This window comes from Triturus cristatus, chromosome 4_2 (assembly GCF_964204655.1).
Source record: "Triturus cristatus chromosome 4_2, aTriCri1.1, whole genome shotgun sequence".
In the NCBI taxonomy this organism is placed as follows: domain Eukaryota; kingdom Metazoa; phylum Chordata; class Amphibia; order Caudata; family Salamandridae; genus Triturus; species Triturus cristatus.
Window position 1 is genome coordinate 898887317 of NC_140586.1, and position 22974 is coordinate 898910290.

At 47.7% G+C, this 22974-nt stretch overlaps 1 protein-coding gene across 13 annotated transcripts in view; it reads right to left on the reverse strand.

The window, feature by feature from the left end:
* Positions 1–22974, reverse strand: part of ST3GAL3 (ST3 beta-galactoside alpha-2,3-sialyltransferase 3) — a 1226061-nt gene that overhangs the window by 1024778 nt on the left and 178309 nt on the right. For all 13 annotated transcript variants that reach the window (XM_085602933.1, XM_085602932.1, XM_085602940.1 and 10 more), the window contains exon 2: positions 15080–15160. The gene's annotated coding sequence lies outside the window, so the exon portion shown is untranslated. The remainder of the gene's footprint in view (positions 1–15079; positions 15161–22974) is intronic.

Consider the following 22974-nt stretch of genomic DNA (forward strand, 5'->3'; position numbering starts at 1 on the left):
CTCTCCTGTAAGGCATGTAGGTTGATCCTTTCTCTGTCCTGAAGTGTGCTCTCGGAGAAGTGCAGAAAATAGTGACACTTATCAGGATTTTGCGATGATGGCAAATACACAACACAAACACAGTGTGGATCAGACTTAGCCATCTTCTGCCCACAGGAAGGGAATTTGTTGAATAATGCTGGCATCTCTGACAAGAAAATCTTCTCAAACTTGTCAGAAAACAGCTACAAAAGATAGCCAGCAGTTAAAGAAGTCGACTGAAAGTAGAGAAAAAACTGTAGAAAACTAATTTTTGACAAAAAGGGCCAAAATCTGACCAGCTCAATGCTCCAGGATCCTCATAGAAGGAGCCGGAACAAAGAATATACCTAACTGTCACCTGTGGGGCATGATGGGAGCTTGGAGGTCTTGAAGGTCTTAAAGGCACATCGCCAGTTTTATTACTGTTGTGTTTTCTCTATGCAGCCTATGGGCTAACTGCCTGCTATCACTTGCCTTTGTCTTTGAAAATAAAAGGTTATGTTGAAACACCAAAGGAGTGCAATTTCTATGTTACGGAAATGCTATATAGATATATATTTTTCTTTTAAATGAAAAATCCAATGCAATTTTGGCTTCTTAGCCAATTGGATGGTTTTTAGGCTGCATATTTATGTATGTAATTTATATATGCACATGTATATATGTATGTTTGGAGGTACTACATACTTTTTTGCCTAAACATACAGATATATATGTATTTTGTTTATACTCCAGGGTCCCCACACATGGGCGGGACAATTCAGTGCTTATGACTTGGATGAGTACACCCCTGGACGAGAACTAGGATTACAGGTAAGTAACGTATCCTTTCTGAACATCTGGTTGGCTGTAATAGGTCGTTAAAGCTTAGCGCACGCCCTCCATCATATATTTATATTACTGGAGGCAGTGCCCTGGGCATCAAATCGTCTTCAGGTTTTCTTGCCCTTGGTTAGATTTCTCTTTGGGACTTTAGGAGTTAGAATCACATGCATCCGTTATTAACATCAGATCCTTCTATGATCGCTATAGATTTCTAGATATCTCTTAGGCGTTCTTGAGTGACCTAAGTAACACCTACTCTAGTGTTGATGTTAACAGCATTAGTGGCTTCTAAACAACACCCCTGTGTTGTTGAGCATGACGTCAACTATGCCTCGTGTGTGCTCTTGAAGGTCATCATTTACAACTCCCAAGTGTCTGGGACACCTTCCTCTCTTCTGCCTCTGGGGACTGCAATAGGACCCTTTAAGGTTTCTAGATGGTGCAGAATGAAACAGTTTACGTCGCCTACGTCTATCATTTACACCCACCCAGCAGTCAAGAAAAGCACCATTTACTTTGCCTGCGTAGTGGAGAGTAACCTCAATTACAACATCTGGAGGGCCGCTGCTATTACCCCCTCTGTGACTAGGGGTGGGCGGAATTTGCGTAGTTGCGCTACGCAAAGCTCCGCGAAACGGTAAAAGAATCTCCGTGAGCACGCAGAAATTCCGCGAACACGCGGAATTGCTTGTTCTGCCCGTTCGCGATGCTTTTTTCTTGTTCGCGAATACTGTTTGCGTGCTCGGGGGGGGGGGAAATATCTTGTGAACACGCATTTTGAAAGCGCGAACAAGCAAAAAAATCAGCGAAGCTGCAGATCGCAGAATTTTTGGCAATTCCATGTTCTCCACGGAATGAGAAATTACCCAAATTCCACAAATTCAGCGAGTGAAACGGAATTTACCACCCAGGCCTATCTGTGACGTCATGGGAGGAGTTGGGTCATCAGTTTAGGATGTGGCATGTGGTGACATGGGCAGAGGTGGTAACCATTGACCTAAAGAAACGTCACTGGTTTTTGCAATGTACTATTTACTGAAAACATCAGATGGTGTTTTTCTCTTCTTACTACAACTTTTATAGCACTCGTTACTACCCAAGTTGTTCTTTTCTCTTTCCATAAAGTCTTCGCTCTGGTCATTCTTCTGCGCTCGAGCCTTCTCCCCTGGCTGAGTCAAGTTGAGGTGGCTTCGAGTCCAGGTCCCTCCGAACAGCACAGCACAGACCACCCTTCCCACCTGGGCTGAGTCAAGGTCCCTCCTAACAGCACAGCACAGACCACCCTTCTCCCCTGGCCTCGAGTCCAGGTCCCTAACAACAGCACAGCACCGACCTCCCTTCTCCCCGGTCTTCGAGCCCAGGTTCCTTCTAACAGCACAGACCACCCTTCTCCCCTGGGCTGAGTCCAGGTCAGGTGGCTTCGAGCCCAGGTCCCTCCTAACAGCACAGCACAGACCACCCTTCTCCCCTGGGCTGAGTCCAGGTCAGGTGGCTTCTAGCCCAGGTCCCTCCTAACAGCACAGCACAGACCACCCTTCTCCCCTGGGCTGAGTCAAGATCCCTCCTAACAGCACAGCACAGACCACCCTTCTCCCCTGGCTTCTAGCCCAGGTCCCTCCTAACAGCACAGCACAGACCACCCTTCTCCCCTGGCCTCGAGTCCAGGTCCCTCCGCACAGCACAGACCACCCTTCTCCCCTGGCTTCTAGCCCAGGTCCCTCCTAACAGCACAGCACAGACCACCCTTCTCCCCTGGCCTCGAGTCCAGGTCCCTCCTAACAGCACAGCACAGACCACCCTTCTCCCCTGGCTTCTAGCCCAGGTCCCTCCTAACAGCACAGCACTGACCACCCTTCTCCCCTGGCCTCGAGTCCAGGTCCCTCCTAACAGCACAGCACAGACCACCCTTCTCCCCTGGCCTCGAGTCCAGGTCCCTTCTAACAGCACAGACCACCCTTCTCCCTTGGGCTGAGTCCAGGTCAGGTGGCTTCGAGTCCAGGTCCCTCCGAACAGCACAGCACAGACCACCCTTCCCACCTGGGCTGAGTCAAGGTCCCTCCTAACAGCACAGCACAGACCACCCTTCTCCCCTGGCCTCGAGTCCAGGTCCCTCCTAACAGCACAGCACAGACCACCCTTCTCCCCTGGCCTCGAGTCCAGGTCCCTCCTAACAGCACAGCACTGACCACCCTTCTCCCCTGGCTTCTAGCCCAGGTCCCTCCTAACAGCACAGCACTGACCACCCTTCTCCCCTGGGCTGTGGTTCCAAACTCTTCCAAGCAGAGCCATCTTCCTAAGCTGTGCTTCTTTCTCACTTTGGAATTAAGCAACAGAGCCCCTTCACGCAGGTGGTTTCTGAATATATTTATATGACAGTAACTTAAATGTCCCCCTCTTTATAGAGTAAAGTTACCATGAGTAGCAGAGGCTTGGAGTAGCCAACAGCCCCCGGGCCAGAGAGAACTGAGTGAGCAAGACGAGCTGCTCAAGGCTGCAGAAGGGGGTGCAAGCAAGCCCCCCCCCCCTCCTCAGGCCTAAAAACTAACACTAGGCCAGCCGTGGTTTACCTTCTAGGTCATCTGCTAGAAATACTTAAGCATCAAACCGATATGAGGGGGAGACCCTGAAATAAACCAAGAGTTCAAGGTTTGCCAGTGCACAGAAAAACATTGTTCTGCTGCTGCACAAAATGCACATTTGCGCCAAACGGAAAGCCGTGTGCCAGCTGAAAACACTGGCTGCGGGGCCCAGGTGTTTGTGCCAATAAAGGAACTGTGCCCGCCTGGCATCACCCGTGTTTGTTTACCTTGGGCATACTACAACCGGCGTTTACTATTTACACATAGAAATGTACAGAGGGCAGAGTACTGACAAGACTAGGGCCAGCATCCTCTCTTCCTGCAGATCAAACGGCCTCGGAGTCTCCCAGCTGGCAGGAGCCTCTGACACCGGTTTACAGCCACAGCAGTCACAGCAGAAACAGATGCAGGAGAGGAGGAGGCTGGGAGAGAACAGTGGAAAGCAGACAAAGAAAATACTGCAGAGCAACGAGACACCAATCAGAAAATATATTTTTATATTCAACATTTTCATACAGTTTGAGTGTTCGCTTGTTTCAAAGAATTACAACAAACATTCAGCATCCGTGTAGGTGGTCCTGGTCGGGCACAGAGGGGAACCGAGGCAAAGGGAGATCAAGTGAAGTTCACAAGATCACACAAGTTCAACAAGAGGTCATGCTGGGATTTGAACCTAGCGACCCTGGTGTACAGATCGTGTACTTAGCTAGTCATGAAATATCAGTGATTTAAATTCGCAACCAACCATAGAGAGTGCCAGCTGACTGGGCTCACAGATTGCGGGATATCATCTCTACCACCCACGAGTCCGTATCATTGTATAAATCCCTGTTCATTGGCGAAGCGTTTTACAAAGCGACGCAACTCAGGACAGAATTCAAGAGCCTTCAAGCCAAGAAAACCCAACATGATAAGAAATATATACATCAATGGTGCAAAGGATGAAGTGACCCTTGTGAGAGATGTGTAAGTAAAGAGAGCAGATATAAAGAGGCTCTGTTCATGCTGATGGTAGAAGCAGGCAAGATGGATCTGTTTACACAACCCTAACGAGCATGGGACAGACGGGCAGGGACCCAACAGCAGACAAGGGCCACTCCAGGAACCAGTCAGGGGAACACAATTAGAGACAAAAAGGCCGTGCGCCTTCTAAAAACTTTCTGGGGCCTCTTTGTATCTGAAGTTCAGATTTTGCACGGAAGCCACCTGGTTCAGCTCAAGTGACGCGCCCTGTCGAAGCCCACCAGGCAGCACAGCTCTCTGGTATGCACCACTGTACCTTACGCCACTGTTCTCGATGCCACTCTACTCTTCACCACTCTATGCTACTGCACTCGATGTCAATGCACTCTAAGCCACTCTACTATACACCACTGCAATCTATGCCACTGAACCCCTCTACTCTATGCCAATGCACTCTACTCTGCACCATTCCACTCTGTACTACTTCAGTCTGTCAATGCACCTTACACTCTGTAACACAGCGCTGTCCACCACTGAACTCTACACCACTCTTCTTTGCACCAATGCACTCTAAGCCACTCTACTATACACCACTGCACTCTATGCCACTGAACCACTCTACTCTATGCCAATGCACTCTACTCTGCACCATTCCACTCTGTACTACTACAGTCTATGTCAATGCACCTTACACTCTGTAACACAGCGCTGTCCACCACTGAACTCTACACCACTCTTCTTTGCACCAATGCACTCTATGCCACTGCACTCCATGTCAATGCACTCTAAGCCACTCTACTATACACCACTGCACTCTATGCCACTGAACCACTCTACTCTATGCCAATGCACTCTACTCTGCACCATTCCACTCTGTACTACTTCAGTCTATCAATGCACCTTACACTCTGTAACACAGCTCTGTCCACCACTGAACTCTACACCACTCTTCTTTGCACCAATGCACTCTAAGCCACTCTACTATACACCACTGCACTCTATGCCACTGAACCACTCTACTCTATGCCAATGCACTCTACTCTGCACCATTCCACTCTGTACTACTACAGTCTATGTCAATGCACCTTACACTCTGTAACACAGCTCTGTCCACCACTGAACTCTACACCACTCTTCTTTGCACCAATGCACTCTATGCCACTGCACTCCATGTCAATGCACTCTAAGCAACTCTACTATACACCACTGCACTCTATGCCACTGAACCACTCTACTCTATGCCAATGCACTCTACTCTGCACCATTCCACTCTGTACTACTTCAGTCTATCAATGCACCTTACACTCTAACACAGCGCTGTCCACCACTGAACTCTACACCACTCTTCTTTACACCAATGCACTCTAAGCCACTCTACTATACACCACTGCACTCTATGCCACTGAACCACTCTACTCTATGCCAATGCACTCTACTCTGCACCATTCCACTCTGTACTACTACAGTCTATGTCAATGCACCTTACACTCTGTAACACAGCGCTGTCCACCACTGAACTCTACACCACTCTTCTTTGCACCAATGCACTCTATGCCACTGCACTCCATGTCAATGCACTCTAAGCAACTCTACTATACACCACTGCACTCTATGCCACTGAACCACTCTACTCTATGCCAATGCACTCTACTCTGCACCATTCCACTCTGTACTACTTCAGTCTGTCAATGCACCTTACACTCTAACACAGCGCTGTCTACCACTGAACTCTACACCACTCTTCTTTACACCAATGCACCCTATGCCACAGCACTTTACTCTGCACTAATGTACTGTACACCACTCTACTCTGCGTCTCTTCACTCTGCACAACTTCACTCTAAGCCACTGCACTCTATGACACTACACTACTCTAAAACAATAGCTCTACGCCGTTGCACTCTACTCCACTCTGCACCATTCCACTCTACACCACTGCAATCTACCTTGCACCACTCCACTCTATTCTGTGCCACTGCACTCAACGTCAATGTACTCTACACCACTTTACTCAATATACTCTACACCACTTTACTCAAAACCAATCTACTCTATGCCACTGCACTCTACCCCAATATACTCTGCAATGTACATCACTATACTCTAAGCCACTGTACTCTACATCACTTTACTCTGCCCTACTCTCCTCCACTGCACTCGACAACACTCTACTCTCTCACTGCACTCTCAACCACTGAACTCTATGCCACTCTACTCTGCACCACTCTTTCTCACTGCACTCTAAGCCACTGCACTCTACATCACTGTAATCTACTGTGTACGACTGCACTCACCACTCTACTATGCATCACGGCACTCTTTGCCACTGCACTATACACCACTCCAGTCTAGGCCACTCCACTTTACTCTACACCACTACTCTATGCCATTGCACTCTACCCTGCACCACTCCTTTCTACGCAACTTCACTCTACTCTGAAGCAATCTACTCTATGCCACTGCACTCGTCCCTCTACTCTGCACCACTTTACTCCAAGCCACTCTACTCTAAACGACTGCATGCTACGCCAATACAGTCAACACCACTTTACTCAAAACTAATGCACTTCGCCATTGCACTCTACACCAACTGCTCTGCACCACCGCACTCTAGGCCACCATACTCTACAGCACTCCACACCAATGCACACCACGCCACTCTACACTTGCGCGCGAAGACACTATTCTACTCTGCACCACTGTACTCTGGCCACTGCTCTCTGCACCACTACACTCTACTCAGCAAGACTGCACTCTCTGCCACTGAACTCAATGCCCCTCAGCTCTGCAACACTGCAGTCTACGCCACTCTACACCACTGCGCTCTATGCCTCTGTTCTACTCTGCCCCACTCTACTGCACCCTACACCACTATACTCTATTCCGCTACACTCTACTCCACTACACTCTATGCCTCTAATCCATTTTGCACCACTGCACTCTACACCACTCTAAGCAACTGCACTCTATGCCACTCTACACCTCTGCACTCTACCAAGCAGCACTCCACTCTACGCCACTTCACCCCACTCTGAAACAATCTACTCTAATGCCACTACAATCTACTCTGCACCCCTCTACTCTATGCCACTGCACTCTATACCACTCTGTCGCTGCACACTATGCCACTCTACGTCAAAGCACTCACCACCACTTTAATCATAACCAATGTACTCTACACCACTGCCCCCTATATCAGACTACTCTGCACCACTGTACTTTACATTTCACTCTAGGTCACTCTACTCCATGACACTCCACTGTACGATACACCACTATATTGTGCTTTACTCCGTTAAACTCTACTCCACTCTATACCACTCCACTCCATGCCACTGCACTCCATGCCACTCAATGACCCTCTACAAAACTCCCTCTATGCCAGTTTATGCTACACAACTTTAGAACACTCTATTCCATTCAATACCACTCCATAACAATCTACTCCTCTCTACGCCAATCTACAATTCTACACAACAACCTCTATGCCACCCCATGACACTCTATGCCACTCCAGTCCACTCCACACCCGTCCACTCTATGACACTCTACTCCCTCCACGACAATCTACAGCATTCTACGCACACTCCATCCCACGCACACTCCATAATACTCTTTTTTTACCCCACTAACTTGTAGCCATGCTGAACAGCAACCACGCTGGTGTACAAAATTGCTAAAACATATTGGCAAAGCCAATCGCTCTTGCAAGACCGATTTGTACTGCCAATGCTTGTTGCTCTTGATGACTGTTAGAGACTGGGTATTTAGTTGGCAGGGGTTCGCATTCTGTCCAAGTAGGGACCCTCATTCTAGTAAGGGTAAGTAAGGTATATGCTACTATTAGTCTGTGCTCACCCCCTTGGCAGCTGGTAAGAGCAGTCGGGCTTATCCCCAGAGTCAATGTGTAAAGTATTTGCACACATACACAGTAACAGTGAAAACACCACAAAAGTACTCCACACCAGTTTAGAAAAATAGGTAATATTTATCTAAGTAGAACACAACCAAAATGACAAAAATAATCCAACATACATACACAAATCAGAATACGAGTTTTCCAAGATTAGATTAAGTATGACTTGTGGAAACACAATAGCTCCAAAGGGGCTGGCTATCTGGTCGCATTTGATGTTGACTACTCCATAAAGTCAGTCCACACTTGGGGAGTGAGGACCGGTATCGGGGGTCATGCAGACCCTGGTACAGGACCTTGTAGATGCTGAATGCCAAAGACGGTGCAAGACGCAGGGGTGGTGAGGTGTCGGGGAGGCAAGGCATCGTTGGTTCCTTACTGCTATGCAGGTCATTGGAACTCCGGCACTCGAGGACAATGCATTGCACGAAGGAGGTGAGGCATCACCGAAGCAAGTAAGGTGTCAGTTCCTGGTGGCGAGGCAGAGTCGGGGAGTCATTGACGCTCAGGGACATTGCGGGGTAGAGGGGAACTGATGCTGTGGGTGCTGAGATGACCCTCAGTTCCTGCAGGGTCAATGATGAAGATGGAGGCCAAGCTGCAAGGCTTTGGGTGTATGGCATTGAGGTCGAATCATTGGGCCACAGCTGTGGCGCTGGAGTCGGAGAGCTGCATCGCAGACATCAGTGGTGCAGTGCTCGAGACTCCCGAAGTGGTGGTTCTTCAGAGGCGTGGCATCGTCGTCCGAGCCTGCGTTGTAAGTCACAGTCGCTGTGTCATGCGTGGATCATGGCTGCAGAATGGGCAGCGGCACAGTGTCAAAGTTCCAGGCAGGTGCCGGTTTGGGAGTTGCTCTGTGTCGATTTCTTCTTGTAACATGGAGCTCACTTCCAAAGGCCCAGGAACTGGATTTGCTACCACTTGGCAAGCAGTACTCCCAGCAGAGGAACCCAGGTGCTACGGTTGAAGTCTTTGAGGCCCTGAGACTTCCAACAGGTGGCAAGCTCAGCTCAAGCCCTTGGACAACCTTATAAAGCAGACTGTAGAGAGCAAAGTCCAGTCCTCTCACTCCCAGGACAGAAGCAGCAGACTAACATAGCTAAGCAAGCAGCAAAGTGGCAGTCCATCCTAGCAGCACAACAGCTCTTCTTCTTGGCAGAATGCCCTCAGTCCAGAGTGTTCCAAGTATATGGTATCAGAGATCCAGTACTTACGCCCATTTTGGCCTTTGAACTAGGGAGGCTTCAAAGAAACTCCTTTGTAGTGCACAAGACCCTTCCCTTCCTTGCCCTGACTCCAGTGCTTCAGGGTGCTCAGGGTGTGCCACGAGGGAATTTCTACATTATCACTTCCCCATATGGACAACACTCCTTAAAATTATCAATCCCAGAGCAAATAACACTGGCAGGACTGTTGTAAAAAACTTTCCGTCAATGAACTACTATTGTCCGCCTAGTGTTTAGAAATCAAACAAGGGACTGGTCATATAGGTTTTATCACGTTCTATCACTTTTTGAAATGTTATACACGTTTATTGAGTTGCTTTATCGTTATTCACTGTGTTGTGTTTGGATTTTTCTGTCTAAGAATGCTTTACAGTGTTGAATACATACATATGTTAATTGAAAATAAATGTTGCTCGACAAGATGACATGAAATTAATGGTATAATCTTGTTCTTTCTAAAAAAAAATTAAAAGAAAAGTGAAATAATCACAACAGGCTTTGGAATTTTAGCCCAAGGTTCAGTTCATCCATTAATTGGTTGTAAATGATCTATCTGGATACCATGTATGTTTAAAGCTTTCTAAAAGTGACATTTTTAGGCCTGCAATTTAAAAAAACAACTTTACTAAAAGATGTGCTTTTAAATTAGGAGTCCAGAGACATCAGACTTCAATTTTCTATCTGCTCCCGATTGGCAGATATGCTTGTAAGATGTTACAAGGCAGCTCCAATGCTAACCTATGGGACAGAGAGTTCTTGAAGTAGTGAAAACAAATAAAAAAAATTGGTCACTACTAGGACATGTAAAACCCACGCGTACATGTCCTACCTTTTAAATACACTGCACCCTGTCCATGGGGCTACCTATTCATACCTTAAGGGAGCCTTACATGTAATAAAAGGGAAGATTTTGGCCGGTCAAGGAAGGTGGACTTGCCAGGTCACCGGGGCAGTCAGACAGCACACACTGGTGCTGCGGTGACAGGCCTGAGACAAGTTTGAAGGGGTGCTCAGGTGGGTGGCCCAATACGTGCTGCAGCATTTGACTTACAGGCCCCAGGCACAGGTAGAGCACTGTACTAGGGACATACTAGCATACCAAATACCATTACATTTTAGTCAAGCAACACATGCACTTCAGCACTGGTCAGCAGTCAAAGAGCCCAGAGTCCTAAAACCACCAAGAACGAAGTTCAGCACGAAGTCACAAACAGGAAGTCAGAAGCAAAAAGACTGGGGAAATCACGGCAAAAGATGCCAGGTCTAACAACGAAATTACAGGAAATCGAGGGCTTAAAAACTGAAAATACACCGACTCTTTATTTGGCACATATCCACCAGTGTTAAAGTACTCATGTCAGATGTTACTATAGTCAAACTTAGGGTGCTAGTTTTTAAACCCCTAAAGGCTGCTACAGCCCCACCAGTACAGGCTTCTGATAAGCAGGACATGCAGAGAAATACGCAGCATGCACATTACCGGCTGAGGTTTCCTAGGATTATCACAAATGGCCTAGGGGAGGTATGAAGCTCTCTGCAGCTCGGATCACCAAGGAATCTTTCTACCACATCTGAAAGGATTATGGAAAGTAAGACTTGGTCTGTGCTAGTCATGTGTAAGGCACACCTTTCATGTGATTGCCTCTGCCCCAGCCCTCTATATCTCGTGATACACATGGCTTGCATGTAAGGCATAGCTCCTGTGGCAGGCACTGTCGAATGACTAACCTACAAGAACACCACAAGACCTGCATCTAGACTGTCTCCTCTGAGCAGTCACATGCGAGGTACGGAGAGGCAGAGAACATGAGGTATGAAGTGAAGCCTGAAAACTTCCACAGCAGAGATAATTTCCAGTAAAGATCATGTTACTTACCCGATAAGCATCTGTTTGTGGCATGCACTGCTGTACATTCACATGCTCTACATATTCATGCCATTTAGTGTTGGGCTCGGCATTTGTAACTTGCTTTTCTTTGAAGAAGCCATGAGTCACAGGCGTCGTGACGACTCCTCTCTGTGGCAATGCACATGGTCATCGGCTACACTGTTAAGATTGTTTTTCACACAGGCTAGTGGAGCTAGAAATAGTACATGGTGCTGATCCTACATTTTAAGTATAAAGTAAGAAAATATGTACAATACATACAGCAAAATAAACAGTGTCTAAGACAACCAATGACTTCCGGGGAGGTGGGTGGGCGTATGTGAGTCTACTGCAAGACAAGCGACAAATAGATGCTTACAGAGTAAATAACGTAATGCATTCGTAGCATGTGTGGCTATAGATACGCATGCTCTACGTAGATTGTAAAGCAGTTCTTCCCTATTGGTGGTTAGCCATTGGGTGCTGCAGATGCTTGAGATAAAAGTTCTGAGTACAGTCTGTCCAAAACATGCCTGCTGTCATGCTAGGATGTCTACAAAGTAGTGTTTAGTAAATGTGTGCGGAGTTGACCATGTAGCTGCTTTGCAGATGTCCGCTATGGGAATGTTAACCAGAAAAGCCATAGAAGCACCTGCCTTGATGTAACATGTCTGGATGCATTTATTAGCCATATAGAGATACCTTGCTTAGATGTTGCTGGCCCTTTCCTAGGTTTTGAAAAGGCAACAAACAACTGTTGTGTTTTACTGAAAGATTTGGTTCTATCAATGGAATGCTGCATCAGTGCTCTTTTTACATCTAGTGTATGGAGAGGCCTCTTTGCTACATAATCTGGATTGGAAAAGAAAACTGGTAGCTCATTATTTTGGTTCAGGTGAAAAGAGGATATAACTTTTGGCAATAATTTAGGGCTGTTTTAAGTAATACTCAATCTGGGCATACCATGCATCTCACGGACTCTTCTTAAGGAAGTAATTGCTATCAAGAAAGCAACTTTCTACGCCTTTATTACCAGGCGGCGCACCTGATCGCCATCAATCAATGGGTGTTCGGAGCTCACGATGATCCCAGTTTCCGGACTGACCGCTGGTTGTTGGGAAAGGGGGGGTATAATAAAGCATTAGACTCAAACCATAAAAAACTAGATTTGACTGGTCCTACGGCCCGGACAGAAGAGATTCGGCACGGGCTCCAGCGACGTATGGGTTGGCATGGGCGGCTAACTAGGGCCACCCCACTCTGGGAGCCGGATTGTCTGGGGCGGCTGAGCGGCTGCGCAGGTTTTGATAAATGGGACCTGACTTGGTTGGGGATGTTTGGATAAAAGGCAAAAGGGTGTCATTTGCGGAGCTCCAACTTAAATATCAGCTGGCACCGTCGGAGTATTTTCGATATCTTCAGATTAGCCACGCTGTCGATAGCGCTCTCCCCGCGGACACCCCCCTTCCAGACTCCTCTCCGCTAGAAGACAGACTGCTATTGGACCCGATGGACCGCAAGGCTATCTCTTTGACATACAAAAAATTAATTAACAATCGGGCAGACCGAATGCGGAAATTAAGAGCCAGATGGGAGGATGACTTGGGGGAAATGGCTGACGAGGACTGGACCGAGGCGCTTGCCTCCCCTCGTGAGGTGGCAATGTCGATGCGGCTTCGCCTAGTTCAGCTCAAAATTTTGCATCGGGTGTATTTTGATGCGAAATTGTTGCATAAATTGGGACGACGTCCTGATGCGCTTTGTTTACAACACTGTCACCAAATAGGGACATTTCTACACGTCCTCTGGACATGCCCCCACATCCAGCAGTACTGGACAGAGGTTACCCGACAAATGGCGAGGTCCATAGACAAGCCTGTCGCTCCTTCTCCCCGGCTCTGCCTCCTTAATGTGTGGGAAGCGACAGACCTCACCCAAATGGAGCGGGAGTGGGCGGCCTTGGGGTGGGCCATTGCCAAAAGGAATATTGCGCAGAAATGGGGAGTAGATACAATGTCGATGCTACGCGCTTGGGCCTCGGATATGGATCTGGCCATGGTGGCTGAGAAAACGGTTTACAAACACCGGGGCTGCCCGCGAAAGTGGAATCATTAGTGGGGAAGTTGGAACAAATACAGGGGGGACATTTGCATTTCTCCTACAGTTGAGCTTCAGAGGGAGAGGCGGGCTTTACTAGAGGCACAGGGAAACGCACAGTGACTCGAAGACAGAAGACCGTTAGCTATGCTCTATCTGGGAGAAGTTCCGAATCCCAGGATGGGGAAGTAACCATTTCTAGGCTGCTTTATTAAGAGACTGGGGTTTTTGTTGAATGTCATGAGTCTAGTATTGGTTGTCTCCAACACCTGTATATATATTTGGTCAGTAGAGATGTCAACTAAATGTCGAGTCTGATACACTGCTGTGAAATTGGTTTTCAATAAAAAGTTATATTAAAAAAAAAAGAAACCAACTATCCATGATTAAAATTGAAGTGGACCTGAGTGCATGGATTCAAAAGAAGGGCACACGAGCCTGGTTAGTACCACATTATGATTACAGACTGGAACCGGTGAATACCTTCGCGTTATTATCCTCCATGAATGCTTTAGGAACAGGGATTTCAAAGTGTGATTGCTGGTCCTCAGAACTGCGAGCTCACGGCCTCTTCCTTCTGCTCTGGTCCTTCAGAGGTCTGCCTGGATAAACCTAATCTGCTTGAAACTGAATGTAGGGAAGATGGAGGCATTGGTCCAGGGCAAGCACATTAATATCTGGTCCAATGCATGGTGGCCTGACAGCCTTGGCCCTTTACCAGCTCCCAAGCCTTAAGTATAAAATGTGGGCATCTGGTCTGATGATCAACTCTCCTTTGATGCCCAGATCAATGCTCTCTCAGGAAAATGTTTCAGAGAGAGACATGAATTTTATGAAAAGGCTGGGACTGGCACAGGTGATTCTTAGCACAGAATATGTAATGTAATGCTGGAGACCATGTGGAACCTGTACATAAAGCAGGCAGTAAGGGTAACATCAGGGGACCATGAAGCACCTGTACAGAGAGCAAACGGTACCTAGGAAAAACAGGAGTCTAGCAGTCCCCACAGTCTGTGGCGCCAATGGCGTAGAGAAGCACATGCTCCTCCCGCGGGATCCTCTGCTCAGAATAAATTGCTCTTTATAAACCCTCTCAACGTTGATCGGTGACTCAGTTTACAAGACAGAAACAGAAGTTAATAAGTAACACTACAAGGAAGAAGATAGCATTAGGCAGGTGTAAGTTGGGGCATTGGTTGGTATGGAACCAACAAACAGTTCCACAGAGGAACAGAAATGATAAACATTACTAAGAAAGACGAGTGATAAGCAAATAATCAGCATGGAGGAAAGAATGTGTAGAAGGAAATATAGAAGGAAGGAAAGAATGCAGGATGGATCTGAAAGAAGGACAGATAGATGGAACGGAAAGAAGGAAAAAAAGAAAGGAAGAAGGAAGGAATCTTTGATCTGGAAAGCAATTCCAGTGGAACTCTCTAGTAAGTACTGAAATTGCCTCTTTGCGCGTTCACCTACTCCCATACCATTCAAAGTGGGGCTGGGAGATAGTTTATTTTTAGGACTACTCCCTTGTGTGGCTGGAACACAAACTTTAGGACGTAATAGTAAAATAAATAAAAGGTACCTCCGCATCCTCCTTGGCACTGAGACTCAGTCCCAAGTCTCCGTCATTGGCGAGGTGTTTCTATCTTGTCACCAGCATGATCTAAAAAGAAGGGAGACATATCAGTCAGAGGGGGTTTCCAGAGATCAACGCAAGCCAACTGCAAGCTATGAAGCTGCGAAGTAAAAGATGAGATGAAAAAAACAACATCTCTGACCCAATCTTTCTCTATACCAAAAAAAGTGCAAGACAAACAAGTTACTTACCTTTGGTAAGGATCTTTCTGGTGGATATTCTATCTAACTGCAGATACCTCACTTTGTGAATATTCCCCAGGTGTCAGGCTGGATCCAGAAACTTTTAACGGTACCTCTTCCTGCTGGTAGGTGGTGGTATGCAGCTCTGAGACGTCATTGTTCTACTCCGGAGGTGATGTGGTGGCCCGCATATAAGCGACATACATGCGTGGTGATGTCTGTTGCTTTCTAGGCAGTTTGCGCCCTCAGAAACACAGCCCATCAGCAAATTGGTATGACCAGAGTGCACATCTGTGGGACATTTTTAGATCTAAAAGAGTGCAGTTCAAGGAGCGGGGAGGTGGGCTGGTCGGTAAGGAATCTGAGGTTAGATAGAGCATCCACCAGAAAGAATGTTACCGAAGGTAAATAACTCGTTCTCCTGATGGGGACGTCTAACCACAGATTCCTCACCCTGTAGATAGATACCATAGCAGTACCCCCCAAGTTGGTGGCTCTGTGAACTGGCTCAGACCAAAATGTCCTGGGGGACCGAGCAGAAAAATTTCCCTCTTGATGGACCCGACTGTCGAGGTAGTAGTGCTTCATGCTGGGGTGCACCAAAACCCATGTGGCTTCCTGACAAATGTACAGTGGTAGTAGCCTTGGCCCTTGGGAATGAGCTCATTCGCCCTCTAGAGGCTGCTTCATAGCCAGTGCATAGCAGATCTTTAAGCCGAGAACTATCTATTGGGAGATGGTCTGCTTTTGCACTGCAATACTCTTCTGGGCTCTGAAAAACCCTATAAAGAGCTGATAATCCACTCGCCGTTGCCCTGGTAGGATCCATATAGAAATTCAAAGCTCTTTTAGAGTCTAAACTACCGTGCCTCTCTTCCTCCCTAGAGGGTTGAGGTGGAGCAAAGAATGCCAGAAGGGAGATAGTCTGACTGACATGAAAAGGATTGACCACTTTCGATAGAAAGGAAGCTCGGGTTCTCCAAACTTACTTATCTGGAAAGAGGTTGGCATAAATATGGAATTACACAGAGCTTGAAGCTCCCTCACATGTCTAGTCAATGTTATGGTGATGAGAAAGACTGTTTTCAAAGCCAGAAGTCACAAAGGACTACTGAGCAGCGGTTCAAAAGGGGTGCAAATCAAGAAGGTGAGGACTAAATTCATGTCCCACTTGGGAATCACAAAATTCTTTGGTGGGAATAAGTGTTGCAAACCTTTCAAAAGCCTTATCACAACTGGTAATTTAAATCACAAGAGCTGATCTGGCAACCACAAGAAGGCCAAAATTGATGATTTGTAGCCTTTAACAGCATCCAAAACAAGTGCTTGCTAGGCAACAGACAAAACAAAGAGAAAATCTTCAGTCAACTTTACCTTCTAATGGTCAATTATTGAGGTGCCACACCAATCCACAAATTGTCCCAACATCTGCCGTACAGATTTAGTAGACACCCCTCGCCGCTAGGATGACATCAACAACCATAGGGTGCAAGTCGAAGGCAGTGAACTGTCACAGTTCCATCTTTAAGCATGGAGATGTAAAGTGCACAGGCCCGAGTGCAGAACCCTGCCCTGCTGTTGAGACATAAGACCCTCCCAAAGAGGCAGCTTGTTCGGAGGACGGATGCTCATGCCCAGGAGTTTGGGGTACCACACTCTCCTGGTTGAATCCAGTGCTACTAGGATGACTTAGGCCAGTCATTCCTCCTGATCTTTTTCAAAACCCGGGCAGAAGAGGCAGTGAGGCGAAGGCAAACAGGAGTTCCGAACCTCACTCTAGACAGAAGGTGCCTCCGAACGAGAGCTGCTTTGGAAACGCTAGAGCATAGAAGTACGGACATTGCACGTTCTTGGTGGTGGCAGAAAGATGGAGCCAGGATTCTCCCTATTGCTGAAAGGCAGCCTGGGCCACCTCTGGGTGTAGCTGCCATTTGTGATCTGCTAGGTGCATGTGGCTGCGTTCGTCCGCACTGACATTTAAAGATCCCGCCAGGTGGTTCACCACCAGAGAAATCCATTGGCGATCCAGCCACTTTCAGATGTGCAAGGCCTCCTGGTACACAGGTCCCAGGTCCCCACCCCACTTGCTTGTTGCAGTTCCACTTGGTGGTAGTGTTGTCTATGAGCACCTACACCAGCTGTCCTTTGAAGGTAGCAGAAATGCTTTTTACCCCAAGCTAATCGCTCTCAACTCCAACGAGCCGAGTCTCCGTTGGATACCAGAGTCCTCTGGTCCTGCCCAACCGAGTAGTGATGCTTCGCTGACCAGCACCAGCTGTGGGTGGGGTAAGGAGAGGGGCCTGCCACTGACACAATCCCGGTCCAGTAGTCACCATTGCAGAGTTTTTGCAGACTCCTCTGACATCTAGATATAATCAGACTAATTTCCCTGATGTCGCGTCCACTGGAATTTCAGGTCCCACAGTAGAGCCCACATGTGCCATCGGGCATGTGACACAAACAGGATGCAGGGGGCTAATAATCCCAGCAGCCTCAGAGTCAGCCACACTGAGACACAGGACAGCGGCTGAAACATTGGTGTAACAGCTAGAATGTCCTGGACTCTCCATTCTGGGGAAAAGGCAAAAAAAGGTCAGTATTCAGAATGGACCAGAGGAAAGGGAGTGTCTGCGAAGGGGTCTGGTGTAACTTTGGCCAATTGATATTGAACCCCCCAAAACTCCTACATCTTCTGAAGGTGGTTGATGACAGGCTGGGGATACCTCGCTTTCAACAGCCACCGCAATCACTTTTGTGAACACCAGAGGAGCGCTGGTGAGCAAAAAGGGGAGCATTACGAACTGAAAATGCTCTTGGCTAACCGGGAACAATAGGTAGAGGCTGTGAGCCTACAGGACGAGGATTTGAAAATAAGTGTTTTGCACTCTCCAGGGCACAGGGCAGACAGGACATGGCCTAGCATTAACATCTTGAATTTGTCCTTCCAGAAGGTGGTGTCGATTGGCCATATATCTAAAATAGGATGAAGGCATGCTTCAGCACAAGGAAGTACTGGGGATAACACTCAGTTCCTAATTCTGAAGCACAAACACTCTCTCCATGGTCTCTTTGGCAAAAGTGCTTGCATGTCTTGCCGTAAGACAGATAGATGACCCTCTGGCGGCTGTCCGGAAGTTGGTGGAAGGTGCGGCGGGGTAAATAGAAAAAGAAGGGCATAGTCTTGGCAGACATTTTCAAGATTCACTTGCCTGTTGTAATGGCAGCCACCCTTGGGAGGAAATATCAGATCCTGCCTGCGACAGGGCGACTGTGAGCCTGCAAGGATACATGACTGCGTCTTTGCGGTTGCTGCACCTGGAGGGGTGGGAGACTGAGCTGCACATTGTCCCTGCTGACCTCGCTGTCTGTGAACTGCTGTTTCAGCCACTAAAGGGCTGAAACGCTCAGTAGGCTAGAGGAGTCGTCTGGCGTTGATGGAGGGGAAAGCCTCTACTGCAGCCACGGAGAAGTTGAAAGCTGGTGGGATTGCCTTGTGCGAGCTGACAGGCCCAAGGAATGCGCTGTGCTGCTGCTCTTTAAAGCATTACAGGGCTGAGCCTGCTTTATTCCCATAAAAGGCAGGATCTGTCGAAGGGCATATCCATTAAAGATGACTGGCTGTCCCTAGAAAAAGCTGTCTATGTCAACCAGGCGTGGCGACAAAGAGCCACACTGGTGCCCATGGTACATCAAGTACAGTCGGTTGTATCCATCCCTGAGCGTATCATGAATTTTGCAGCATCCTGTATGTCCTGTATAGCTTGCGTGAGGGATGCCTGAAGGTCGTCCAACACAGCCGGTGAGACTTGAGCTACCGTATCCGAAAGGGCATGAGAATAACGGCATCGGAGGCAGCTGGCATTGACTGATATATGACTAAGGCTCAGAGGAAAATATTATTTACCAACAGTCTTGATTCACACGTAGGAGAAGTAATAGGAAAAGCATTAGGATTAAACCTGCAGGTGGAAGCTTGGACTACCAGGTTCTCAAGAGTGGGATGCGGTGTTAGAAAGGCAGGGTCGCCAGGTGAAGAGCAATGGCAACATACAACCCGTTGACTGAAGGACAGCCCCAAACGGGGTTTTGAACCAAGTGCCCAGAGGGGTCAGTAAAGGCCTCATTAAAAGTCAACAGTTGCTCAGTGGGTGTCTGACTAGATTGCAACCCTTCAGTAAGAACATTAGGTATTGACTTCCACGCTTGGTAGTTGCAAGTCCACCATCTCAGCGTCACTTCACATCATGATCGCGAAAGAAGCACTTTCATCCATAGCAAGACCTGGGTGATGAACAAGACCAGTGTCCAGCGAAGTGTTAAACCTACTTGCATCCTGTAGCTCCTCATACCAGTTGTTCTCATCATACTAGGAAACAAAACCACCCCCTTTTTCATAAATGTCGTTCTCAGAATCTGTGCCAAACAGGTGATGTAAAGTGTGAGCCATACCATGGGATAAGGGCAGAGTATCACAATCAAATGGATGGACACAGGTTTTCACGTTGGAAGCAACATTGGTCGAGGTCGTGACGGATTCAGTTCGGAGTCAGATAGCGCTTTAGGCTGTACGTCCGGCGGCAATGCGGATGGGGCCAGCGCAGGTGTTGACGCTGGGGTCAAAGATGGCCCCAAAGTCATGCTAGACCCTAATGTGGATCCAAGGTGTCTGGCTAACACTGACGGGTGAACCAGTTGGTGGAAGTCTGACTTGAGGCTCCTCCAGTTCCTTGGGGCCTGAAGGCACACCAGAGGGAGCCGATGAAATGTCAAAGATCCACAGCAGAAGGCTTCTACATGCCGCAACGTCGCGGAAGGACCTGAAAGATCAGGGTGCATCAGACGGAATCGGGTCTAAAGGAGATCAGAAAAGAGATCGAGAGGCACGTTGATGCCCTCACACCCTCTAGGGAATTCGAGAGTGTCGGTTTCCTGTTTAGAGTTTTGATGTTTCTTCTTCAAATTACCTAAAGACTTTGACCACAATGAGAAGCTGCTGTGGGAAGGCCTTTTGTGAGGAGGACTATGCTCTTCGTCCAGACACAGCGCGGTGTCTTCATGTGGTTAGCGACATAGTTTGGCCTTGTGGTCCCAAACACCCTTTGGGTTCATCTGGGTGCAGTCATAGGACCTAGGGACACGTTTGGACCACAGGCACTAAAGACTTCACGAGGGGGTGTCAAAGACATTTGTTTGCAACAGTACCTGCATGGATTGAACCCGGTCTTTTTTTGGGCATGACATTTTCCCTTGCCCACTAGATAATGTGTGAGAAAAATAACTCTGGTCAAAGACCATGAAGAGGCTGTGGTGATCTGTGTCTGCAGGAGGAGAAAGAAAGGCACTGACGTCAGCGCGGATGGGTGGCACCTATACCCGGCCCGCACGTCACTTCTGGAGTGGAGAGTCAGCGCTGAGCCGCACAATACTACCCATCAGCACACAATGGTAGTTTCCAGATCCAGTCTCATGCCTAGGGAGTATTCACAAGGTGAGGAATCTGTGGTTAGAAGTATTCATCAGAAAAAAAAGTTGTGCAAAACTATGGACTAAAAAGTCTAATGTTTACCATAGGAGCAGAAGGAGGCTCTAGTGAAATCACTCAAATACACACTAAAGAAGCAGACACTTTATCAGCATGGCACAAAAATATCAGGTGAAGGAAAATGACCCCAGGATGAAGGAAAGCACAGCATCAAGCACTCTACTGTGCAGCCAGGCAGCGGAACAGTGTACCCGCTAAATGACTAGCTGGTCACACGCACACACCCGTGGACACGGGGCTCTTGTTCTTCTTGCTAAAATGTATAAAATTGTGACTTTTTAATCATACTACAGGGCCCCGCTAGACCAGAACTGAAAGACAGATTCATTTTCTGGTGGTAGAGATTTACTGTCCCTTTCACCAGGATTCGCTTTGAATAACACCCCTAGGTGCCAAGCCCTGATCTACAGCGCACGACACTGAAGGTTACAAGTCTGCAAATCCCACAACTTGCACATGGTCCGACTTGCCTAGAGGCTGGCAATCTGGCATCTATGGTGGCTGAAGGACCAGGGGAAAACCTGCTAGCCCAAGCCGAAAATGGCAGGCCCACCTGCTGCCCATCATCTGGAGGTGTGCAGGGGGGAGAACGCTCCTACACAAAAACCAGATTTCACTGAGCTGTTTTTGCTCCCGATTCAAAGTCCCAAGCAGGGAAGATGACTGGTCTGCCATATCGGTCTTGCGACCAGTCAACTCCGTGCAGTGCTTTGGCTGTACAAGTTGTTGGGTGTACTTGGTTGGCCACAACCCCTGGACCAGATACCAATGGCACCGGACTCGTAACCTGCAATCGGGAGCAAAGTTGAGCAGCACTTCTGAGGACTGTGCGCAGACTTCATAAAACCTTCAGTGTATGCAGGAAAGTTGGCCAAATTAAATGAAGCTGCTGGTTATCTCAACGCGCTCCAGGCCTCAGGCACCTCCTGGTTCTGGTCCTGCTGCTAGAAACAGCAGCTGCTGCTAGAAACAGCAGCTTGCCCTCTTTGGCAAGACTGCAAAAGCGACAATGACAAAACTAAAATGATAAAACCTGGCCTTGATCAACCCGAGAAATGGTGAAACCATGAACAAGGAGAGGGGGACTCAAGTCCAACCATGAAATGAAGTTCAATGGTGGTGTCAGACACCCTTACACACAATACCACAGGCGTCCTCCTATCAAGGGATGAGGTAGAAGTAGAAAGGACAATGACAAGAGGAAGGGGAGAGCGATGCTATCAACCTATACTTTCATCCTCCCTAGGAATGCTCTAATCACAAATTGGCAAGACTAGGACTACGGATCTGTACGTCATACTTGTTGTAGACACTTCTTTGGGAAATCCAAGGCCCTCACGCACACATAGTATCATGCTTCATCATCAGGCTTCCCAAACCAAGATGTCTAGATGTGTCCAGCCAGGAAGGCTCTGCCATCTACTGTGGAAACAAGGTTTTGTATGGTCTGAAGAGGGAATTTTAAAACCGTCTAGTGCAATAATCCACAAAAAGTGCATTATTATGGGCAGCCTTGGCTGGATTAAAAACTACCAAGTTTGCGACCGACAGATAAACTATAACACAGGTATTGAATGTCCCAATGTGAGCAAACTGCTGACGTGCCTTGGGCACTCCTAAGGTAAGCTGTATGCTGGATGGTGACTCCTCGTATCGGGCCTCAGCTGTGGGATAGGTGGACCCTAGCACTTCCACACCCCACAAAGAGACTCCAAAGTGGACATGTTGTGTCCGTCATATAGTTTCACTGTTTTAGGGTTTTTGTTATGGGGAGCTAGGCTGGGGACTCCTATTCCACCTGACCTGGGGGAGTCACAATTAATATGTTATGTTTGTTGTTTTAGGTTGGTTTCTGTGAAGCCATAGTACATGATATGAACTCCTGTGGAGTGCACATTGGTGGGAGGGACTGATGCATTACTCACTTACGAACTATTGTAAACATGGGGTACGGATCGCCTCAAGTCCAGGCCTAACACGCACACTACCATGACACACCGTGGGGACATGTGCTGACAATCGTAAACCACAATATAATGCAGCAACGTGGAATGTCTGTGGCATGGCAACCCTGCCACACATTACAGAATCTACGTATACCTTAAGCGCCACCACAT